Raw genomic sequence first — 24,404 nt, 5'->3', positions numbered from 1 at the left:
CTCCCCAAACCCTTATTGGGTAATACATGGAGAATACTCGATCACCAACTCCATTTCTCAAGGTGCAAAGTGTATGGTATGCATAGGCCTTCTACTTAATTTGAGATACTCTCAACATGCAGTGAATCACCCTGAACCTATCCAATGGCTCCTAAAGAAAATTAGTACCACGGGGTCGAATCTCAGAAGTCTCAAACCACCCAATTTGAAAAACAAAATCTCCTACCATACAAAGCCTCAAAAGGCACCATCTCAAAAATCCAATGATAGCTGTTGCTATAAGCAAATTCTGCCAAGGCTAAGTACTCCTCCAAATTGACTTCCAAATCCGTAACATAGGCTTTAAGCATATCCTCAAGCTCTTAAATAATCTAATCAAAACGTCCATCAGTCTGAAGATGGAAGGTTGTACTCAAATCAACCTAAGTACCGAACTCCTCCCTAAAAACACACCAAAATCTAGAAGTGAACATGAAACCCAGTCTGAGATAATAGCTATGGGCACACCATGAAAACAAAATATCTCATGTGCATAGATGTGAGCTAACCTCACAGCACTGAAGGATATCCAAATAGAATGGAAATATGTTGACTTGGTCAATCGATCCATAATTACCTAAATGCCATTGGATCCATGAGAAGTATGAGGTAAACCACAAAAAATGCATGGTAATTTGCTCCTATTTACACTCGGGTTATGGGAAATCGCCAAATCAAACCACCAAGACACTAAAGCTTGACATTTACCTACTGACAATATAGGCAACGAGCTACATAATATACCATATCTCTATTCATCCCACTCCACCAATAATGTTGTCTCAAATCTTTATACATCTTTAATGTGCCCTAATGAATAGAATATCTATAGTTGTTAGCCGCATGCAAAATCAACTGAATCAAGCCATCAATCCTAAGAACAAAAATGTGGCCATCAAATCTCAAAATACCTCCGAGATCTATGGAGTTCCTCTAGGACTCACCACTTAATACCTGGCCATGAAGGAAGCAAAGCTTACTATCCTCAAATTGAAGATACTGAAGCTGCTCAAAAAGTAAAGACCTCGCCTCAACACTAGAAAGAATCCTACTAGGATCTTAAATGTCAAGGCAAACCATCAAGTTGGCTAAGAAAAGAATGTCTCATACCAACAGCCTCTAAGAAACTTAAATACAAGTCGAGCAACCCATACTTACTTCCTTTCGATTATGGCATCTGCTACTATATTAGCCTTGTCTGGATGATACAAGATGTAAACATCATAATCCATAAGAAACTCCAACCATTTACGCTATCTAGCATTAAGATCTTATTGGGTCATAAGATGTTGAAACTGCAATGATCGATAAAAATCTCACAATGCACACCATATAGATAATGTCTCCAAATCTTAAGTGCGAAAGCTATTATCGCCAAGTCTTAATCATGAGTAGGGTAGTTGCACTTGTGAACCTTAATCTGTCTAAAAACATAAGTAATAACACAAACCTGATACATCAAAACACAACCTAGACCAAGACCAGAAGCATCACAAAACATAGTGAATCCCCCATCCTTAACGGAAAGAACTACAATAAGAGCTGAAGTAAGAAACTCTTTGAGCTTTCCAAAAATTGACACACACTCCTTGGACCATCAAAAAGGAACCTCATTCTATGTCTATCTAGTCATAAGAAATGAAATAGTAGAAAACCCTCAACAAATCTCCTATAATAACCAACCAAACCAGTAAATCTACAAACCTCAGTCAGAGATGTGGGTCTAGATTGATCATGAATCACATCAATCTTAGTTGATTCTACCATAATATCATCCTTAGGTACCTCATGCCCAAGGAATGTCACCGAATCAAGCTAAAACTCACACTTATAGAACTTGGCCTAAAGCACGTGATCTTTAAAAGTTAGAGCACAATCACGAAGGAATCTATATAAGGTCTGAATACTCAATTCATTAAATTAATAAATGTGGCCGGGACATTCGTCAAGCCAAATGACATCACCAGGAACTCATAATGACCATACTTGGTCTTTAAAGCGATCTTGGGGATATCTTAAGCCCGAATCCTCAACTGATGGTAAGCAGGTATTAAATCAATTTTAGAGAACATTCTCGCACCCTAAAGCTATTCAATCATTTCATTAATGTGAGGTATGGGATGATGTTTCTTCACTGTTACCTTATTAAGATGCCTATAATAAATCCACATACTCATAGAGCCATCTTTCTTCATCACAAACAACGTAGGAGCTCCCCTAGGAGACATATTCTGTCTAATAAAAATATCACTGAGATGATCCTAGAGATGAGAATTCATCTCCTTAAACCCAACAGGAGCTATATGGTAAGGTGCCATATAAATAGTTTGGGTTCCAGGCTCGAGATCAATAACAAACTCAATCTCACAGGCAATGGAAATACTAGGCATGTCGATAGGGAACACATTGGGAAACTCATGAACTACATGAACAAATTCAAGCAACGGACCTTCACTCTAACATCATGAAATTAAGAGTGATAAGACTCACAACCCCTAGAAATAAGCCTTCTAGTACGCACATAAGAAATAATCCATGTCGACTCACAGCTAACCACTCCCTTCAAGACGACTTAGGGTATGTCAAGCATGGATAAGGTAATGGTCTTGGCAAAATAATACATGACTGCATGATGGTGGGATAACCAATCCATTCCTAGAATCATATAAAAATTTAGCATATCCAGAATTACAAGATCAACACAATTATCAATATCACTAATATTCACAAAACATAATCTAAAAACTCGATCCACTACTAAAGAATCACCTATGGAAGTAGATATATATAATGGCATGGATGATAAATCACAATATAACTTTAATCGTGGAGCACAATAAGCAAAAACATAAGAATAAGTGGATCCTAGATCATAAAAGAGAAGGGCCGACTAATGGCACACCAAATTTGTACCTATATTAACAGCATCTGAAGACTCAGCCTCGATTCTAGCAGGTACTGCATACAACTGAGCATGCCCACTATCTAGCTAGGTTCCTAACCAATCTCCTATCTTGCCTACTAAATAACCTCCTCAAATACCATAGAAACCACCCCTGTAACCTTCAGAACCAACTTTATCAAAGGGATAAGCTAATCTAATAAGGGGGATACTCGGAGCTGAAGCACTAATCTCCCCACTACGAGGGAACTTAGAAGAATAATGACTAAAAGATACACAATGATAACATCCTGCCTTAGCTGAACCAAAAACAACAAATACAGTTGACCTAGAATAACCTCGATGACTAGAATAGTTGAAAAGGTTTGACTGACTACTAACCTAACAAGGGCAATCGCTAACACCAGCCTTACCTCTATCGGTAATCATAAGAATTGTCTAAACTGGTCGACTGGGCTAACTCTAAGGTTGTTAGGATGGACATGGAGAATACCCACCACAATAACTACTACCTCTGAATTAGGTCGTACTATGGCTCCTACTGAAACTTCCTTGATATCTAGCCCTCTTATCGTTGCCCCCATAGGCCTCATGATACATCTCCTCTATTACCCGAGCGTGATACGAAACCTCATAAAAAGCCCTACCTACAATAACCAAACTCTGAGTGGACATATGACGAGGAAGTGGAAATACTTAAATAAAAAAATAAACTCTCTCATACTCAGTATCCAGAATAGAAGTAGCATACCTTGCCAAATCATAAATATGTGACTCATATACCACAATTGTAATGGAGCCCTTCTATAATCAAGAGAGTTGATCCCTTAAATTATCTCTAAGGCTGTGAGGCATGTACTTCTCTAAAAATATCTCATAGAATTAAGTCCATGATATGGAAGAACATCCAACTGGCCTAAAATCCAAATAACCTCTCCATAAATGTCGAGAAGTAAAATCCAACTAAAATATTGTTTAATCCACACAACGAATCTAGCCAAGTCATAATTTTTTTAGCCAATCACAAAAAATAAGAAACGCATATGTATCCTAGCCCAGAGCACCTAAAAACCAATGGGGAAAGAATCTTATGAATCTATCCAAAATTTTCTTCTCCTCAACCGACATAGTAGACTGGGAAACTACTGGCTGAGCAAATACCGACTGAGAAACTTCTGAAGTAGGAAGGACCTCAACTCTAAGAGTTGTAGCTGCAGGTTGCGCCCCTACTTTAGTACCACTCTAAACTATAGAACGTGCACCATCAGATAGCATACCACAAACTATCCCCAGAAGTTAAACCAAGGCATCTCTGAGAACTGAAGAAGGAATAAAACCTGGAGAATCCAAGACTGGTCCCGGTTGGGACACATCTCATGGCTGACCATGGCCATGGGATCATCCACGAATAGGAGTAAGATCTCTTTGCTTGATTTTAGGACCTCATCTCATATAGTGGTAGTACGTGTCCTAGCCATCTGTGAAAGAAAGAAATCAAAGAAATGTTCTAAAAACCAACTGAGACTCTTAGCATGATATGAGTAAAATAAATGAAGAAATCCTACCAATGTCCCATAGCCTCCTAAAGATAGGAAATGTACGTCATTATTTTGATCTACAAGACTCTACTTAGACACTTGCTCTTATACAAATAATACCAGTGCAGCCTAGGCTCTGATACTAATTTATCATAACCCAATTTTCAAGTCATGATGGCATCTACTAAAATCCGGCCAATAAGTAAGTTGAATGGTAACCACGAGATAAACACAATGGTTTACCTTGGTGAAAATGCCCTAAAAGGGGCAAATAGGCAATTGAACTCAATAAAAAAGTAAGAAAATAAAAATAGTTCAAAGGAAGTCACTAATTAACTACCATCCCACGACCTGGTAGAGCTAATAAAAAAGCACCTAGAAATAGAAATACAACCCAAGTATCTAGAATAGTTAATACATTTATCTCAAAACAAAAGACTGGATATAAAAAGATATAAGTAGGCAACTCAAACTCTAAGAGCTCACCTATCTCTAGATATCAACACCACATAAACATGAATCAACTTTGACAACTAGCACTCAAATCTGCACCTAAAAGGTACAGAAGTATAGTATGAATATCAAAAACTGTGTAAACAATAGGTGTCATCAGCCAACTAAGATATATCATAATATAAGAATGATAAAATGCAACATAATATAACTAAGTCAAGGAAAGGAAATGAACCTGGAATATCTCCAATATCTTTGTGCATAAACATTCCGATAAACCATGATAATAGCATATTATAACAAAGCATCAATACAAGCATTTATAACTACAAAATTGGCGCCCATACACCAATTAGTGTGGAAAAATAAATAACCTATCGCAAGCCCCCATAAACCTAGAAGGTACAAACAAGATAACATATCCCAAAACTGTCATTTATCAACTCTCATAACCCAACTAGAATTCATACAATTCATGGGACACTATAATCATTATTTCTCCACATCCATCATTCACCGATTAATCATCATTTATCAACTAACCATCATATGGTAGCTAATAATCATGTATCGATCAATCATCCATTATCAACTAAAACATCACGTATTAATAGTCATTATTTCACTAGAATCCATTCATATCATACCACCTTATAATCATTTCCTTACTTTTTAATTATCTACACTATCGATCTCACACCCCAATGTCACCATATCATAATAAGTATATCATCATATCATAATATGCATATTCCGACTCAAACCGGTATATATAATCAATAGCCAAATTTGAATCAGTATATATTATCAATAGTCAAACTTGAACCGGTAATTATATACTCTATATCTAGACTTGAACCGGCAAATATATCATCAATATCCTGACTCAATCTATAATTATATCATCACTATCCAAACTTGAACTGGTAAAATATATGATCAATATCCGTACTTAAACTGGCAAAAATATCACTATCTGGACCTAAAAGGGTAAATATATCATCAATATCTGAACTTAAATTGGTAAATATGTATATATTAATGCAATCAATTATATCATCAATGGAATAAATAATTACATAATCAATAGGCATCAACGTTCATATCAACCAATGTAACCATCAAGTGTAAAGGTTTCTCAATATTACCCCAATAAGCATTTCCAAGACTCTAAGAAGCATATAAACGTCTACACGAGCTATCACGGGTATTAGACAAATATTGGTCAAGGGCCCACTTCTAATCCCCAAAGTTACATTTTAGGCAAATTCTACCCGAACTAGGTTTAAGGTATTTAAATCGACTTTTACATGTTAAACAAGCCTCAATTATCCTTATGATAGGAAGTTTACCTAAAATATAACCAACTAGGTCAATTGTACCTAAAAATACGGTTTTAAAAAAGCCTCAAATGATCCAACAAACCCAAGCATTACAAATCATCATACCAACACCTAAAACCAATAAAAAATATAACAATATCATAAACATATTATGAATCTGCTCAATCTAACAAGGGGTAAAACTTATCCTACCTCAATGTTGAATACAACTCAAAGATCTACTAAATCACCATTTTTCTTTTCAAATAATCTTTAGCATGACGCCAAGCTATCGAAACCATATTCTTCTCATCAATACAGGAATAATGTTACCTTTATTGCAATATTGTGCCTCGGATCCAAAAATCACCTAAAATCCTTTGTGGGTCCTATTTATGGAAAATCATATTTTCAAATTCAACCCAATATTCTCACATGCTCAAGGAATAATTACCCGCAAAGATTGTTAATTTTGAGCTAATTTGGGGCTAAAATCAAGCCTGGAAGGTTTTGAGATTTTATAACAAGAAATTGGAAATTTTACTATGAAAAAGGTGAAATCTCACAAAAATTGAAGGGAAATCATGAAAATATCTATTAGCCAAGCTCCCAGGTTGCATACAAGCCTCAATGTTAGTCTATATCTCTACTTTGGACTTTAGCTCTTAATAAAATAGGTGAAGAATGAGCTGAATCAGGGTAAAATGACCTATTTATATGCTTGTGTCCTAGGTATTAGGGTTTCTTGATCACGACCCGACCTTTGTAATCACAGTATATTGGGGCAACACCACTTAATCACTATTACAAAAATCCAGAGCAAAAGCGGTACTTGAGGCCTGCCAGAGGTATCATGATCCTGACCCTTGTCTCGCAATTATGATATACTCGATAACAGCAGTAGACTTGGAATATCCAAGTCCCAGCCAAGCCACTGATATGCATCTAAATCCCGTATACAAAAATGAACTATGTAACCATACCAAATTTGATGTTCTAGACTCAATGACAATCAAAATTTCCATCCATGGTCGTTTTGAGAAAATGTGGATCCACACCCATATTCTATTTTCTTAACTTTCAACCAATAGGTCAAAGTGAGCCTAGATGCCTCGGAACCCAAATCAAGTGTCCTTCTAGCCTAAAATTGACATTCCAAACCTGAATAGATCCACATGAGTACTGAACTCCTCCTGAAAAGATCTTTGAAAGCTTGATGTGAACACGGATCCCCGATCTAAAATAATAGATATAATCACACCATGCAAATGAACTATATCATGTACATAGATGCGAGCTAACCTCTCAGCACAGAAGGACATCAAAATAGAAAGGAAATGCACTGACTTGGTCAATCAATCCACGATGACCCAAATACAATCAAAACCACAAGAAGTATGAGGCAACCAATAATAAAATCCATGGTAATATGATCCTATTCCCACTCAGGTATGGGAAATCTCTAAATCTAACCAGCTAGACATTGATGCTCGACCTTTACCGACTGAGAACATAGGGCAATGAGCTACAAAATATGCCATATATCTGTTCATGCCACTCCACTAATAATGTTATCTCAAATTTGTATACATATATGCCCAAATAAAAAGAATATCAAGAGCTGTGAGCCTTGTACAGAATTAACTAAATCAAGACACCAATCCTCAAAACCAAAATATGGACATAAAATCTCAAAAAACCTAAGGTGGTTCCTCTCGGACTCACAACTCAACACCTGATCACAAATTAGGTGAAGCTTAATATCCTCAAATTTACGTTCCCAAATCATCTTAAAAGCAAAGACCTCACCTCAACACTAGAAAGAATCCTCCTAGGGTCTGAAATATCAAGGTGAATCATCATGTTTGCTAAGGACATAAATTCCCATTCCAATGGACTCTAAGAAACTTAAATACAAGCTAAGATAGCTATACTCACTGCATTCTAACTCAAAGCATCTATTACTACATTAACCTTACCCGGATGATACAAGATAGAAATATCATAATTCTTAAGCAACTTCATCCATATACATTACTTAGCATTAGCTCTCTCTGGGCCATAAGATATTAAAGGCTGCAATGATTGGTGAAAATCTCAGAATGCACACCATAGTGATAATATTTTCAAATCTTAAGTGCAAAAACTATCACCTCTAACTCCAAATCATAAGTGGGGTAGTTGCGCTCATGAACCTTAAGTTGTCAAGAACCATAAGCAATAACATGAACCTACTGTATCAAACACAACCTAAACCAACACCAAAAGCATCACAAAAAATAGTGAATCCCTCACCCTCAACAGGAAGAGCTAAAATAAAAGTTAAAGTAAGGAACTCTTTAAGCTTTCCTGTGATTGACTCACACTCCTTGGACCATCAGAAAGGAACCTCCTTCTATGTTAATCTATTCATAGGTGCTAAAATAGAAGAAAAAACCCTTGACTAATCGCCTATAATAACTATCGAAATAAATAAAGATACGAACCTCAGTCTGAGATATAGGTCTATACCAATCACGAATCACCTCAATCTTAGCTAGGTCTGCGATACTATCATCCTTATACACCACTTGTCCAGTGAATTTCACTAGCTTAAGCGAAAACACACACTTAGAGATCTTGAAAAAAAGCATATGATCTCTCAAAGACTAGAGCACACTCCTCAAATATTGTGCATGCTCCTCTCTACTTCTTCATTACATAAAGATGTTGTCGATGAATATAGTCATGAAGAAATCCAAATAAGGATTGAGAACTCAGTTCATCAAATCAATAAATGTCATTGAGTCATTAATCAAGAAAAATGACATCACTGTGAACTCATAATGACCATAATGGGTCCTAAAATATATCTTCAGGATATTCTCAACCCGAATCCTCAACTAATGGTAAGCACATATCAAATTAATCTCACCGTACCCTGTATATGGTTAAACAAATCATCAATGTAAGTCATATGATAATGGTTCTTTACTATCACCTTACTAAGCTACCTATAATCAATACACATACACATGGACAAATCTTTGTTTTTCACAAACTACACAAGAGATCCCCAAAAAGACATAGTCGGTCTAATAAAACCCTTACCAAGAAGATCCTGGAGCTAAGAATTTAGCTTCTTAGGATCAGTAGGTGACATACGATAAGGTTCCATAGAAATAGGTTAGGTGTCAGGTCAAGATCAATAACAAACTCAACCTCACAGGCAGGTGGAATAACAAGCAGGTCGCTAGGGAACACATCGAGAAACTCATGAACCATAGAAATATAGTCAAGCGACGGAGTCATCACACTATCATCATGAACATAAGTTAGATAAGACTCACAACCCCTCAAAATAATCCTCCTAGAATGAGTATAAGAAATAATCCCCATCAGCTCACGATTAACCACTCCTTGCCATATGACTGGGGTATACCAATCATGGAAAAGGTAACGGTCTTGGAAAAATAATCTAGGATTGCATAATAAGATAACCAGTCCATGACCAGAATCACATCAAAATCTTGTATATCCTGAACAATAAGATTTGTGTGAGTATTAAGATCACTAATAGTCACAACACATGATTTGAAAACCCATTGCACTATGAAAAAATCACCCACAGGAGTAGATACACATAATGACATGGGTAATAAATCCCCAGGTAAATCTAATCATGAACCATAATAAATAGAAATATAAGATTAAATGGATCCCGAATCAAATAAAGTTAATGCCAATTGATAACGCATAAAAATTGTACCTATACTAACAACATCTGAAGACTCAACCTCTGGTCTAGTAGGTACTGCATATAACTGACCTCGCTAGCCACCTAGCAGGGCTTCTAATCGAACTCCTATCCTACCTGCCTTAGAATCTACTTAAGTACCCTAGAAACTACCTCTATGACCTTTAGAACCACCTCTAACATAGGGATGAATTTCTCTAATAGGGGGAATACTCTGAGATAAAGCAATAATCACCCTACTACTAGGGCACTCACTAGAATAATGACCAAAAAATCCATAATAAAAGCATGATCCCTGAGCTAGTGAAGAACTAATAGATCAAGCCGACCCATAGCAACCACCACAACTAAAATATCCAAAAGATGAAGCACTCAAAGATGACATCCTACCTGACCTAACACCATACTAACCTCTATTTGTAATCTGAAGAGCAGCCTAAAGTGGTCAACTAGGATAATTCTAAGGCTGATAGGATGGACATAGAGAATACCTACTATGAGAGCAACTACAACTAAATTGGGAACTATTATGGATCCCACTAAAACTGCCCTAATAGCTAGGCCTCTTATTATTTCCCATATAGGCCTCATGATGCATCTCCTCTATCACTCAAGTATGATTTTAAACTTCAGTAAAAGACCTACTAACAACAACGAAACTCTTAGTGTACATGTAAAGGGGAAGTCTCAATCCTCGAACAAAGTAACAAACTCTCTCATACTCAGAGTCTATAATGGAAGTAACATGCCAAGCCAGCTCGTGAAAATAAGCCTCATATTTTGCAACTATTATGGAGACCTACTCCAATCTAGAGAACTGATCCCTCAAATTATCTCTAAGGCTGCAAGGCATGTACTTCTCTAATACTATCTTAAAGAACTGAGTCCATGATAAGGGAGAAGATCCAGCTAGTCTAGAATCTATATATCCTCTCCACCAATGTCGAGTAGCCAAATCCAACTTAAATCTGTAGTATACACACTAAGAGTCTTATAAAGTACTAAATTATGAAGCATGTCCTCATAAGAAATCAGAATATCATACGCATCCTTAACCGGAGCACCAGAAAACCTTGGCAAAGCTAATTGCAAGAATCTACCCAACAACTTTTGCTTCTCAATGGACATAAAAGACTGGGCAACTACTGGCCAAGCAACTACCAACTGAGCAACTACTGACATAAGAAGGGCCTAAACTCTAGGAGTCGCAGCAACGTGTTTCTCCCCCCTCCTTAGTACCATTATTATTTATAGATTGTACACCATCAGACGGCATATAACCAAGGCATATTTGAGCACTGAAGAAGCAATAAAACCTAGTAGAGCATAGGTTGGTCTCTAGCCCACTGTTTGCTAGGGCAAAAGAATCTCTGGCTCAGGGGAAGGAATAGAATCTGGCGGAGGACCCCTTTCTTGAACTCTCCATGGGGTCACATTTCATGGCTGACAATGGTCTATGGGTTGTCCACGAACAAGATTAAGATTCTTTGGCTTGGTATCGAGACCTCATATTATGTAGCAGTAGTGCGTTTCCTATCCATCTATGAAAGAGTGAAGTCAAATAAATATTCTATAAACTAACTAATACTCTTAGCAGGATATTAGTATAAGAAGTGAAAAACTCCTAAGAATTTCCCATAGCCTTCCAAAGATAGGAAACGGTTATCATAATTTTGATCTACAGGATTCTACTAAGATACTTGCTCTTCTACCAACAATACTAGTACATCTTAGGATATAATACTAATTTGTCACAACCTAATTTATGAGTTATTATGGCACCTACTAAAATCCTGCTAGTAAGTAAGTCAAACCATAACCGAGAGCTAAACTCAACAAAAAATCAAGACCATGGGAATAATTAAAAGATAGTCACTAAATAAATACAATTCCATAACCTGGTAGAGCCAGTACAAGATTATCTAGAAATAGAAATACAACCCAATTATCTAGAATAGTCAATACAACTCTGTCAAACATAAAGACTAAATGTAGAAAGATAGAAGGAATTAGGTGACTCGTACTTTAAAAGCCCACCCTATCTCCAGATTTCAACACCCCACGAACATAAATCAATGATGAAAACTAGTACTCTGATCTGCACCAAAAAGGTATAGAAGTATAATATGAGTACTATAACAATATGTACTCAGTAAGCATCATCAGTTGACTGAGCTAAAGTACTATATAAGAATAATAAAATGCAAAATAACATAACTAAGTCAAGGTAAGGAAATGAACCTAAAATATTTGCAATGTTTCTACGCATAAACAAGTACATAAACTAGGATAATAGCATAACATAACTTAAAGAACCAATACAAGTAACCATAATTAAAAAATTGGCACCCATGCATCAATTAGTGCAGAATAGTACCCAACACCCTACAATCCTAGAAGGTACAAAATATAGCATATCCCACCACTGTCATTTATCAACTCTCATAACCCAATTGAAATCCATCCAAGTCATAGCACACTATTATCATGGATTGTCCATATTTATCATTTGTCAATTAATCAAATCTTATCAACTAACCACCATATCGTAACTAATCCTTATGTATCAATAAATTATCCTTTATTAACTAAACATCACTTATCAATAGTCGTTATTTCACTGGAATCCATTTATCTCATACAACATCATAATCAGATTCTCATTTTTAACTTAGCTAGACTATAAATCTCATATCCCAATGTCACTATATTATTTAAGTATAACATCATAACATAATATGCATATTAAAACTCAAACCGGTGTATATAATCAATAGCCAGACTTGAACTAGTAAAAATGATCAATAGCCAAACTTAAATCATTAATTATATCATCAATATTTAAACTTGAATGGGGAAATTTATCATCAATATATAAATTTGAATCGATAATAATATCATCACTATCTAGAGTTAAACGAATAAATATATCATCAATATTTAGACTTAAAACATAAATATATCATCAATATCTAGATATGAACGTGTAAATATGTATATATTAATGTAATTAATAGTATTAACAATGGCATAAATAAAAGAATGATCAATAGGTATCAACCCTTATTTCATGTTGCGATCAAGTGTCAAGGTTTCTCAATATTACCGTAATAAGCATTTCTAAGAGTCTAACAAGTATATAAAGGTTTACACAATCTAACATGTGTCTTAGACTATGTGGGTAAAGGGATCACTTCTAATCTCCAAAGTTACATTTCAGGTAAATTCTACCTAAAGTGGGCTTACGGTATTTAAATCCACTTGTATATGTTAAACAAGACTCAATTATCCCTAAGATAGTAAATTCATCTACAATATAAGAAACTAGGTTATCTATGCCTAAATTATGGGTTTTGAATAGCTTAAAACGGTATAAATAACCCAAGAATTACAATTCATCATACCAATACCTAAAATACAGCCTAAATCTAACACAATATTATACATATACAATGAAATAGCTCAATCTAACAAAGGAAAAACCATTCTACCTTGACGCTGAAAAAAGCTCAAAGATCTGCTAAATCACTATTTTCCCTTCTAAGAAGCTTCAATAAGATTTCAAGCTATCCAAACCATATTCTACTCATCAATACGAGAATAATGGTACCATATTGTACAATTATGCTTTGGGTCCAAAAATCACCCAAAATCTTATGTGGGTCCCATTATAAAAAATCACATCTTTAAATTCAATATAACATTCTAACCTGCTCAAGGAATCATTACCCTAAAAAATGAGTTAATTCTGATCAAAATTGAGTCTAAAATCAAGCCCCCAAGGTTTTGGAATTTTAGAACAAAAAATGGGAAATGTTACCATAAAAGGCATAAAATCTTCGCACAAATCAAAGGAAAATCATGAAACTAGATCTTAGCCAACCTCCTAGATCACACACTAGTCTCAATTTTAATATATCTCTCTACTTAGATTTTTAGCTCTCAATAAAATTGTAAATAATAAGCTAAATTGGGCAAAAATGACCTATTTATACCTGTCCTAGGTATCCTGGTCCCATAATTGTAACCTGACCTTTGTGATTATTATGTATTGGGGATACATCACTCAATCATGACCATGAAAAGACTCCGCGATTGTGGTACTTGAGGTGTTCTAGGGATATTTCCATCATGACCCTTATTTCGAGATTGCGATGCACTAGATAACAATAGTGGACTTAGAATTTTCCAAGTCCTCATCAAGCCCTTGGGATTCATCCAAAATCACGTATACCCTAATGGACATTGTAACCATACCAAATTCGATATTTTGGACTCAATGGTACAGTCAAAATTTCTATCAAGGTTGTTTTGATAAAATATGGGTCCCACCCCCATATTCCATTTTCTTAACTTTTCGACCAATAGGTAAAAATTAGCTTGGGTGCCTCGAGACCCAAAACAAGAATACTTGTATCATATAATTGACATTTTAGAGTTGCTAGAATAGTTAGGATTTTCATTAGAGGTTATTTGACGAAAGTTTTTACTCGATAGCCTTTTGAAACCTGTGAAAATTTCAAAGAAAGAAATTTTCTCTAAAAATCAAAAAAGCTACCCTACAATTTTACTGTTAGTTCTAGGAAGTCATAATTACTTGGGAAAACTATAAAGAATATCTAATAGCAAAAATAAGCAAAAATACTAAAAATAACCTGAAGGGTCATTACAAAGATTGATTTTGGAGGAAGCACATTATTCTAGATATTCTACCCATCTATGTATGTCAAAGATGTCTCGTTATTTGAAGTATTTGAAGAATATTTACTATTGGGGTGGTATGAAGAAAGATGTTCTATATTTATTAGCTTATTGCTTGTGTTGTCTATAGGTTAAGGCTGAGCATCAGTGATTGAGTGGTTTTCTTTAGAGATTGTCCATTCTTGAGTGGAATAGAGAGTGGATCACTATGGACTTCATAAGTAGGTTTCCATTTACTTATCATGTTTCTGGCAGTGCTTAGGTCATCGTGGATTGATTGACCAAATTAACTAATTTAATCCTTATTTTAGTTTTCTTTGATGCTAAGTAGTTACTTTGCATCTATATTTGTTTGATACTCTCTTCATGGAGTACCCATGTCTATTATTTCAAATCAAGGATCAGTGTTCACTTTTATCTTTTGGCAAACTTTTCACGATGAGCTGACTACTTTGTATGACCTTTGAACAATATTCTATCCCGAGATAGATGGCCAGTCAGAGTGGACTATTTAGGTTTTGGAGGATATGCTTCATACATGTGTTATAGATTTTGGAGGTCAATGGGAGCAACATTTGGCTTAGATAGAGTTTACTTATAATAATAGATATCTTTAGAGCATTGAGATATCCTCTTTTGAGGCATTGAATAGTAGGCATTATAAATCCCTATTTGTTGGTTTAAGACTTTAGAGGTTAGACCTTACGGTACCGACTTTCTTTACTACTCTTTGTATAATGTTTGGGTGATTCAGGTTAAGCTTTGAGCGACTCAAAGTAGGCAAAAAAGTTATGTGGATTTTAGGTTTCATGTCTTGAAGTTTGGGATTGGTGATAGAGTTTTCCTTTGTATGTCTCCTATGAAAGGTGTGATAAGGTTTGGGAAATGAGTAAAGCGCAGGCCCACATATATTAGACATCTTGAGATTCTTTGGATAATTGGGGAGGTTTCTTATGAATTGGTCTTACCTCCTAACTTTATAGCAATTCAGCTAGTGTTTTATGAGTCTATTATTCAACACTACATCCTGGATGAGTTGTACATGATTCTTTGCTGAGAGATTGAACTTTGCTGAGGAGCAAATGTCCATTTTAGCAAGGCACCTGAGATGGTTGCATTCCAAAGATATTTATATGGTTAAGATTTAGTGGATACACCATCATATTGAGAAGGCTACTTCGGAGGTTGAGTTTGAAATGTGAAATAGTTACTCCCAGCTTTTTCATCAATTCATGTATTTTCATTAGTGGTGGATATTGTAATGACCTGAATTTGTGAATCTTCGATTTCCATATGTTTTAACAATTTTGTCCTTCCACGTAGTTGCTACTTTTTTATTTTGAGGTTCAAGGATGGTTGGCACAGTTTTTTATGCGATCATGAACAATTTTTGTGTGAAATTCTAGTTCTAAAAGGCTTGAGAAGCCATATAATTGACTTTTGTCAAGATTTGTTGTTCTGGGTGTTGGATTACAAAATGATCTACACCAGCAAATTTGGAATACCGAATTTGTGTTACTAGTAGGGTTCATTTTGGTTTGGGACTGTTATTTCTCATTTCAATCCTTCATTTAGAAAATTGTGAAATAGATCTCGGGGGTTAATTTATTGATAACAACTTTCTTTTGAAATTTCAACATAATCGTTGGGCCTGGAACATCAAAATTAGCATTATATCATATAAATTTGTTTCTGTGGGGACCCAATCCAATCCTGAGGGTTCGATCAAAGCTTGATAGAGTTGCACCAAAATCAGCTTTTGCTGATATCTGGCATAGCCGCTTTTAGCGGCCAAAAACTGCTGAAGCGGTAGTGGTATTAGCAATCAGTCAACACTTAAGAGGTAGCCACTTTAGTGGCATGGTACCACTTAAGTGATATCCATTTTAGTGGCCATTTATCCAGAAATTCAAGGCCTATATAGTTCCTTTTGTTGTTTCTTTCACCTAAATTTTTTGCAAACACTAGGTATGGGCAAAATTTTACCTAGGAAGAATCACCAATTATTTTTGTCTTGATTTGGCTTGACACTTGAGACCTCATATTCTCAATCCACTTCATGGACCACTAGGACACACCCATAAGTGCGATGTAGATCAACATATGGAGACACAATAATAAAGATAGGGTATCCAAATATGGCAGATAACCAAATTTAAATTTAAATGAAATCCTCAATATGAGTAAATACAATTTAGTCGGCTTCACAAAATTGTTATTTAATATTTTATTGTCGCTTCTATCTCCAATGAAAAATTAAGTACATAAAGTGAAATTTATTCTTACTAATTAATAGATGTAGGGAAGCTTTTATAGGAATTTCACATGACCATTTCATTTGTTATTTCTTCATATTCAGGGAGAAGAAGATGCCAAGCTATAAAGTGTTCAATTTGATTAGTTTCATGACACTATGTTATACAAATAAGTTAAGATTATATTTTGGTATATGCAACTAAACTTATAAATCTCTTCACATAAGGGATGTTTATACGGAACAAGAGTCACGAGGGGTGCTAACCCGGCCATCTAACCTTGTATGTTACACATTGAATAGAGTTTTATATTTTATGTATTGAAATTATAGAGAAAATATTTACACAAGTAGGTCACCTCTAAGGAAATTATAGGTATTTATGATAAGTGTTAATTTGAATGAGAGCTTTTGCGTAATTGTTAAAGTTGCTTCCATGTGACCAGGAGGTCGCGTAGAACAATCGATTTCTCTTGTCATTTATGTTAGGTAGATTGATGTACCTAAGTGTTGTAATATCTATGTATTTAGCCTTTCCGTGATGAGTTCTTGTGTGCGTAATGAGTCTATAATGGTATAATTTAGAATCTAAGTGTTAATTTACTTGTTTATGTTGTTTAAGGTGTGTTCAAAACAAGTTTGAAACTAAAATGATAAATTAGAAGTTAGATGTGAAAATAAGTGTTGATAATTTGAGCTATGTGTTGTTCTAGTTTATCTTGTTGAATTCTATTATGTTGTAAGCCTTAATTCATGGTGTTTGTTGATATAGTGCACTACTGGAAAAAGGGGTTATGGAAATGGTTCTCATACCATCTTCATAGACACCAAAACCATTCCAATACATGTTTAGCATTGGTTAGAGAACCCGATACAACTGAAGGTATTACATTAGATCAAAGATGACAAAATTGTGTGATGGTTACAAAAATGTCACTATATCTATGTCTATCGTGACGATTATTGCATTGACCATATGGGACCCATTTTCATAGTGATGGGACGGTTCCAATCTGTCCCTGTATAGCTGCTATAGAGAAGATGATACATATGATTTCTCAATGGTTATGAGGCTATCGAGATGACTTTAAACCGTCCCTATATATCTGATATTGCAATAGTTTATTATATGTTGGGACGATTGACAACCGTCCCTACAAAACTTATTGGGATGGTTATTTAAGCTATTGTGATGCTTTGATTTATGTTGGGAATCACGCTATAACTAATCTAAACTTGTGAGGGAAAGTAATATTATTCAAAAGGATTATAAACATGTCATTATACGGGTTCTAAGCTAGCATCTAAACTCCAAACATCAACAATCGAGGCCAACTCATCCTAGTCATAATCAAGACTATCATACATATTTGCACATAACATATATCACACATCATCTATGAAGAAAAGTATACTGACGCCTACCAGAACCCACACTTAGAAAACTTCGCATCATGTTTTTTCTCTTCTAACAAACCCAAAACAATCCTTAAGTGATTCTCATGTTACTCTTTACTCTTAGAATAAAACAGAATATAATCAATAAAGACAATCACAATACAATCCAAGTAAGGTTGAAATATCTCATTCATCAAACTCATAAAATCAGTTGGGGCATTAGTCAACCCAAAAGACATCACAAGAAACTCACAGTTCCTATACTTGTTTTGAAAAATAGTATTAGGAATATTGTCAAGCCTACCTAGACCTCAAATCAAATTTAAAAATTATTGATGCACCCTTCAACTGTTCAAATAAATCATCGATATAGGGCAAAAGATTCTTATTACAAAAAGTAACTTTGTTCAACTGCCTATAATCTATACACATACGAAGACTACCATCTTTCTTCTTCACAAATAAGACAGGAGCACCCCATGGAGAGGGAATTAGATAGATAAAACACCAACTCAACAAATCCTACAATTATGCCTTTAGCTCCCTCAACTCAGTCGGAGCCATCCTATAGGGTGGAAAACAAATAGAATGATTACCTGGCTCTAAATCAATATTGAAATCAATGCCACAGTCTGGTGTCATACTAGGAAAATCTATAGGAAAAACCTCTTGGGACTCATACACCACAGAAAGTGACTCAATATATAAGACCTCTACGAAAGTGACTCGAATATGTGTTAGGAAGGCCAAACAATCTCTCCTAATTAACCTCCTTGTAGGTAGAAAGGAAATAAGTTTCATTAGAATAGGACTATAATCACCCTCCCACTCAAGTCTATCCATTCCCGACGTAGTCACAGTAACTATTTTAGCATGACACTCTAATATAGCATGATACAGAGACAACCAACTCATACGTAAAATTCCGTCAAAATCTACCATGTCTAGAATCACTAAATCCACCCAAGTTTGATACCCCATAAACATATCAGAACAAGAATGATAAACTCTATCAACAACAACGGAATCACCAACAGGAGTAGACACATAAATCAAAAATTCAATAAAATCACACCCATGTCCAATCCCACAATAAAATTAACAGATATGTATGAAAAAGTAGACACAGGATCAAATAACATTATAGCCACCCAATCATTGACAAGAATAGTGCTTGTAATAACAACGTATGATGCCTCTACCTTGGACTTTCCCAAAAAAACATAGAAATTGGCCCCACCACCTTCTTAACAAATCAGCTGAGGACCTGTATTCAAACCCTTCCCAAGAGTTGAATTCACTCCGCTTTAGCTTTTAGCAATTGAGATGCATATCAAGACAATAAAAGAAATTTAGCCTCGTATGCCACAACTAACATGTTTTGCTACTTAAGATTAGAAAACTCATCAATTTTTATATCTCTTAAAGTATGAGGCACGTACTTTTACAAAAACACTGAGTAAAACAAAGTCTAAGTCAAAGGAGGCAAACCAGCATCCCTATACTCTACATAAGTTCTCCACCACATATTGGCATCCTCTCAAAACAGAAAGGTAACCAATTCTACACCATATCTCACAACCACACCCTTCATCGAGAATAAGAATAAAAAAGTTAGATACCAATTGAAATATATCTGTACCGACTTGGAACCCGATCCAACATATACATATCTGTACTGGTGTGGTACGCAATCTAACATATATATATCTGCGCCGACGTGGTATCCGATCCAACAAATACATATTCATACCGGTGTGGTACTTGATCCACCCTAAATAAGTATTATCAATATAAAATTTACACAACCTCACAGCATGCAACACCATGTACAAAATTTATAAATACACTTAAAGTCATAAGACAATTCCATCAAGTAAATTTTCAATAATCATTTAAACATACATCAACAGTACAAACATCAACAATTTCAAGCATGTCCGAATATCAATACACAAGTATCTAATTTAGGAGCATACACACAATTAAGTCGAGTCTAAACTACAATAGATCGTAACCTACCTCAACCAAAGAATTCAAATGCAAGCTAATTTATAAACGTTGTTCCCTTCCTTAAAGTTTCAAAATATTCAAAATTTATTCCAACATATAATCTACATAAGAATATGAATCTAATGGCACTCATTTGTAATTTCTTACTCAAAAAATTCTATACCGATAATTAAATTTCCCTAAGCCTCAAAATCTGAAGCAGGAAAATAAGTTACAAACCCTTGGTTTCATAATAAACCAATATGCAGATTCCATCCTTGTGCCAATGATTAGCAAATCATTACTCAACATAAAATAAATAGTATACATTATTTTATTCACTAACCAATAATTAATTACCATATCCTAAACATTACTTGATCCACTAACTTAAAGAAAATGGACAATTTGATATATAATATTATGGCTTCTTCACTGGTCACTTCCAGTGACCTAAATAATAATCAATAACAACTTTAATCAAATAATTCACTGCCATTCATTCCTAAATCTAATTGGACATTTATCAGTGCTATTTCATTAGTGGAATCCAACTTTCCACTCCATAGCACATTTAATGTTTATATAATTATACACGCATACTACTATTAATAATTTACCTGGGCTATGCCACGAGAACCAATGGAAAAAGTAAAACCGTAAAGTTCTGTGCCCTTCCTCTGCTTCCTCTACTGACTTTATGATATTTTGGACTATCAATATGTTAAACCCTACCAATTTAAAATCATTCTTTTGTTAACCACATAAATAATTGTTATTTTGACCCACTTAATAACTAATTAAATTAATTATTTAAAATACCCAAAAGTTGTAATATATTCTCAAAATTTATTCGAAACCCCATAGAAATAAATCAAGTATGTAACTTGACTAAAGAGTACTTCCGAGCCTATTAGAAACATTAACATACCGAATCGAGGTTTTCTTGACCAAAAGTGGTTTGTGATCAAGCTTAAATTTATTAAAACTCAATAATTTCACTAATAAAATAAATTACTTTTAAACACCACAATAATTAGTACTACCCATCCCATGAGTCAAAATTCACGTACACCAACTATTGGAAGAGCTAAAATAGGAAAGATGAGAAAATTTAACAAATGACCGGGAGGGTCATTACAATATTCAAAATCATTATGCAATCAAATAATTTCCAAGCTTAGGTGGTTATCAAGAAGGTACCAAAGCCTATACCAGGGCAAAAGGACAAACAAAAGGAAAATGAATCAAGCAACATACACTTAGATAATTTTGAAAACATTCAAATCACCAATGAGCAACAAGAGGTAATTGAAACTAACCATAGACCTTTAAGTTTGCTTTATTGTGCAGTTAGTGAAGTAGAATACGATAAGATATCAACCTGGGAGACAACCAAAGAGATATGGGACAAACTATAAGTAACCTATGAAGGTACTACCTAAGTGAGAAAAGCAAGGATTAGTGCTCTGGTCGATGAATATGATCTCTTAAAGATGGAAGAAAACGAGGGTGTTAAGTTAAAGTTTGAATGATTCAGTAAAATTGTTTGTGAGCTGAAATCTCTAGAGATGATTTACTCTAATAACCTTTAGTTCAACAGGCTGGTGAGGAGTTTTCCAAAAGCATAGGAAAGCAAGGCCGCCTTACTAGAAGATGGAGATCTCCATAACATGAAATATGATGAATTGTGAGGTAACCTTCTCGCTTATGAACAAAATCTGATAAACAGGTATCGTAAGAAGGAGAAGAAAAAACCTATCCCCTTCTGTGTTGTACGCCTAGGAGAAGATGAGAACATAGATAAGGATGACAATGATATAATGACTTTTATAAATTGAGGTGTTTGACAAATTCTATTATAAAGTTAATAGAGACCCTAAAGGTTCAAAAATAATGAGCTCAAAATAATGATGTTCATTGTTATCATTGTGGGGACTAGGACACATCAAAAAAACTGTCCTGAATTTAGAAAAAGTTCATCCAAGAAATATAAAATATTAGAGCCTAGATTGATGGAGACAAGACTAAAGATGACACAGAAACAACAAACATGTTATTCGTGGTAATGGATGAATCAAATGAGGTAAGACCCTTTAATTGTCAAGATTGTAAACTTCTTCAAACAAATATTCATTTGAAGACTGATGAGCATCAAAAATTTATTGATGAATACGAAAAAATTGCTCAAGAAAGGAAAAATTAGAAATAAATATTGAAGAAGAAAGGAGGAAAAGGCAAGTTCAGCATAAAGCATGCAATGTAGAAATGGACTTACTTAAAGGAACTTAATTATTTAAAAATGCAAGTGAAAAACATTCTAAAATCACCAAATCACAGTTATATAATATCAAACATTATTAAAGATAAATCAAATACTTCATTAGATTCTTTCAATGCTACTAAAACCTTTTTCTCCTATTATGGACCTGAATGCTACACCTATAGAAAAAGGGGGCACAAATCACATAACTAGAAACAACAGTCTAAAGTGGATTTTGAGGCCCAAAGGAAGCACATCTACCCTCAAGTTCCCGAGACCACTTGAGTACATAAAAAATTAATTCTCTCATTTTGGAAGAACATGTCAGCTAAACTACAAAAAATAAATTTAGGTAATAGATATCAGATTTTCCATGCATATGACTAGAAAGAAAGAAATCTTTCTATCTCTAAGGAAATTTGAAGGTGGATCTATCAGATTTTGTGATAATGCAAAAAAAAGTCATAGGAGTTGGATCTGTGAAGCTTAGATCCTTATGCAAGCTCATTGAATTCTATCTCATTGATAGACTCAAGAACAATCTTTTAAGAATCAGTAAGCTATGTGATGCAGGATTCAGTGTATCTTTGAATGCTCAAAATTATGACATCAAGCATACATAAAGAAAAATCACTCTTATTGGTGAATGTGTCAAAACATTTATATTTTAAATAGTATTGATTTTACCACTCTAACATGTCTTACTGCTCAAACTAGTGACACCTAGTTGTGGCATAGAAAGCTTATGCATGCTAGCATGCATGCAATTCAAAAGCTTCCTAGACTTCAATTTGTGAATGGTCTGCCCAAGCTAAAGTTTGAAAAGGATCACAAAAAAAGATTTCAATTTACCCCTCCCCTCTTGAATTCAACAGGTAACCCAACCTTGGTAGGTAAGCCTAATTCCATCAGAGATATAAAAAGATAAATAGAATATAAATGATAATCAAATACAAGACAATATGATAATGTTAGCTAATAATATAAAACAACTCCAAAAAGTGAAATAGATAGAACTCAAGTCCCAAAAGCTAGTGTCATGAGTAAAGAGCACTCTAAAACTAACAGACTATACAAAAATATATAAAATCTCTATCTCCGAATAAAAAATAATGAAAAGATAATATTAATGAGTAAGTATGGAACATTCTACAGATAAGAAGCTCGCTAGTACTCTGAAGCACTCTCAAATCAACCGAAACTCAAGATCAATAAGCCACACTCAAACTAGCTTCTACAAAGAGAGGGTAACAAAAGTATGAGTTATTACGATCCACTTATACTCAGTAGGTATCATAGTCTGACCAAGAAAATTATAAAACTAAGCATATAAATGAAAATATGAGTAACACTTCAATCTACATCTAGAAAAGTTTACGATGATGGCTCAATCCATACAACTTCTGTCATGACCCGGGTCGCGATGAGCATCATAAACCATGAAAGCCCACGCATCCATCACTATATGGAAATCATGCCCACCATTCATATACTATAATTAAATATGGAAAAATAAATAAACAAAATCATGGTTATTTTCTAAGTTCAATTGAACAATACGGAATTTAGTTCATAAACATTCGAAACCATATGAAAGCTAGTATGCAAAATTTCTAACAATACGAAAATGAACATCTGTCTAAATACTAGGACAAGGCCCCCAGTCGGACCATGAAACAAAATAAAATTATAATGTTCAATAACCAAGACCTTCCAAAATAAGAGAGGCTCACCAACAACAAACTTCAGACAAATAATATACTGCTTAGCGGGACCCCGGGACCGTTCCTCAGATCCTAAAATATA

The sequence above is a fragment of the Capsicum annuum genome, chromosome 12 (assembly GCF_002878395.1).
Source record: "Capsicum annuum cultivar UCD-10X-F1 chromosome 12, UCD10Xv1.1, whole genome shotgun sequence".
Taxonomy (NCBI): domain Eukaryota; kingdom Viridiplantae; phylum Streptophyta; class Magnoliopsida; order Solanales; family Solanaceae; genus Capsicum; species Capsicum annuum.
Note: the sequence above shows the minus strand (reverse complement) of the source record.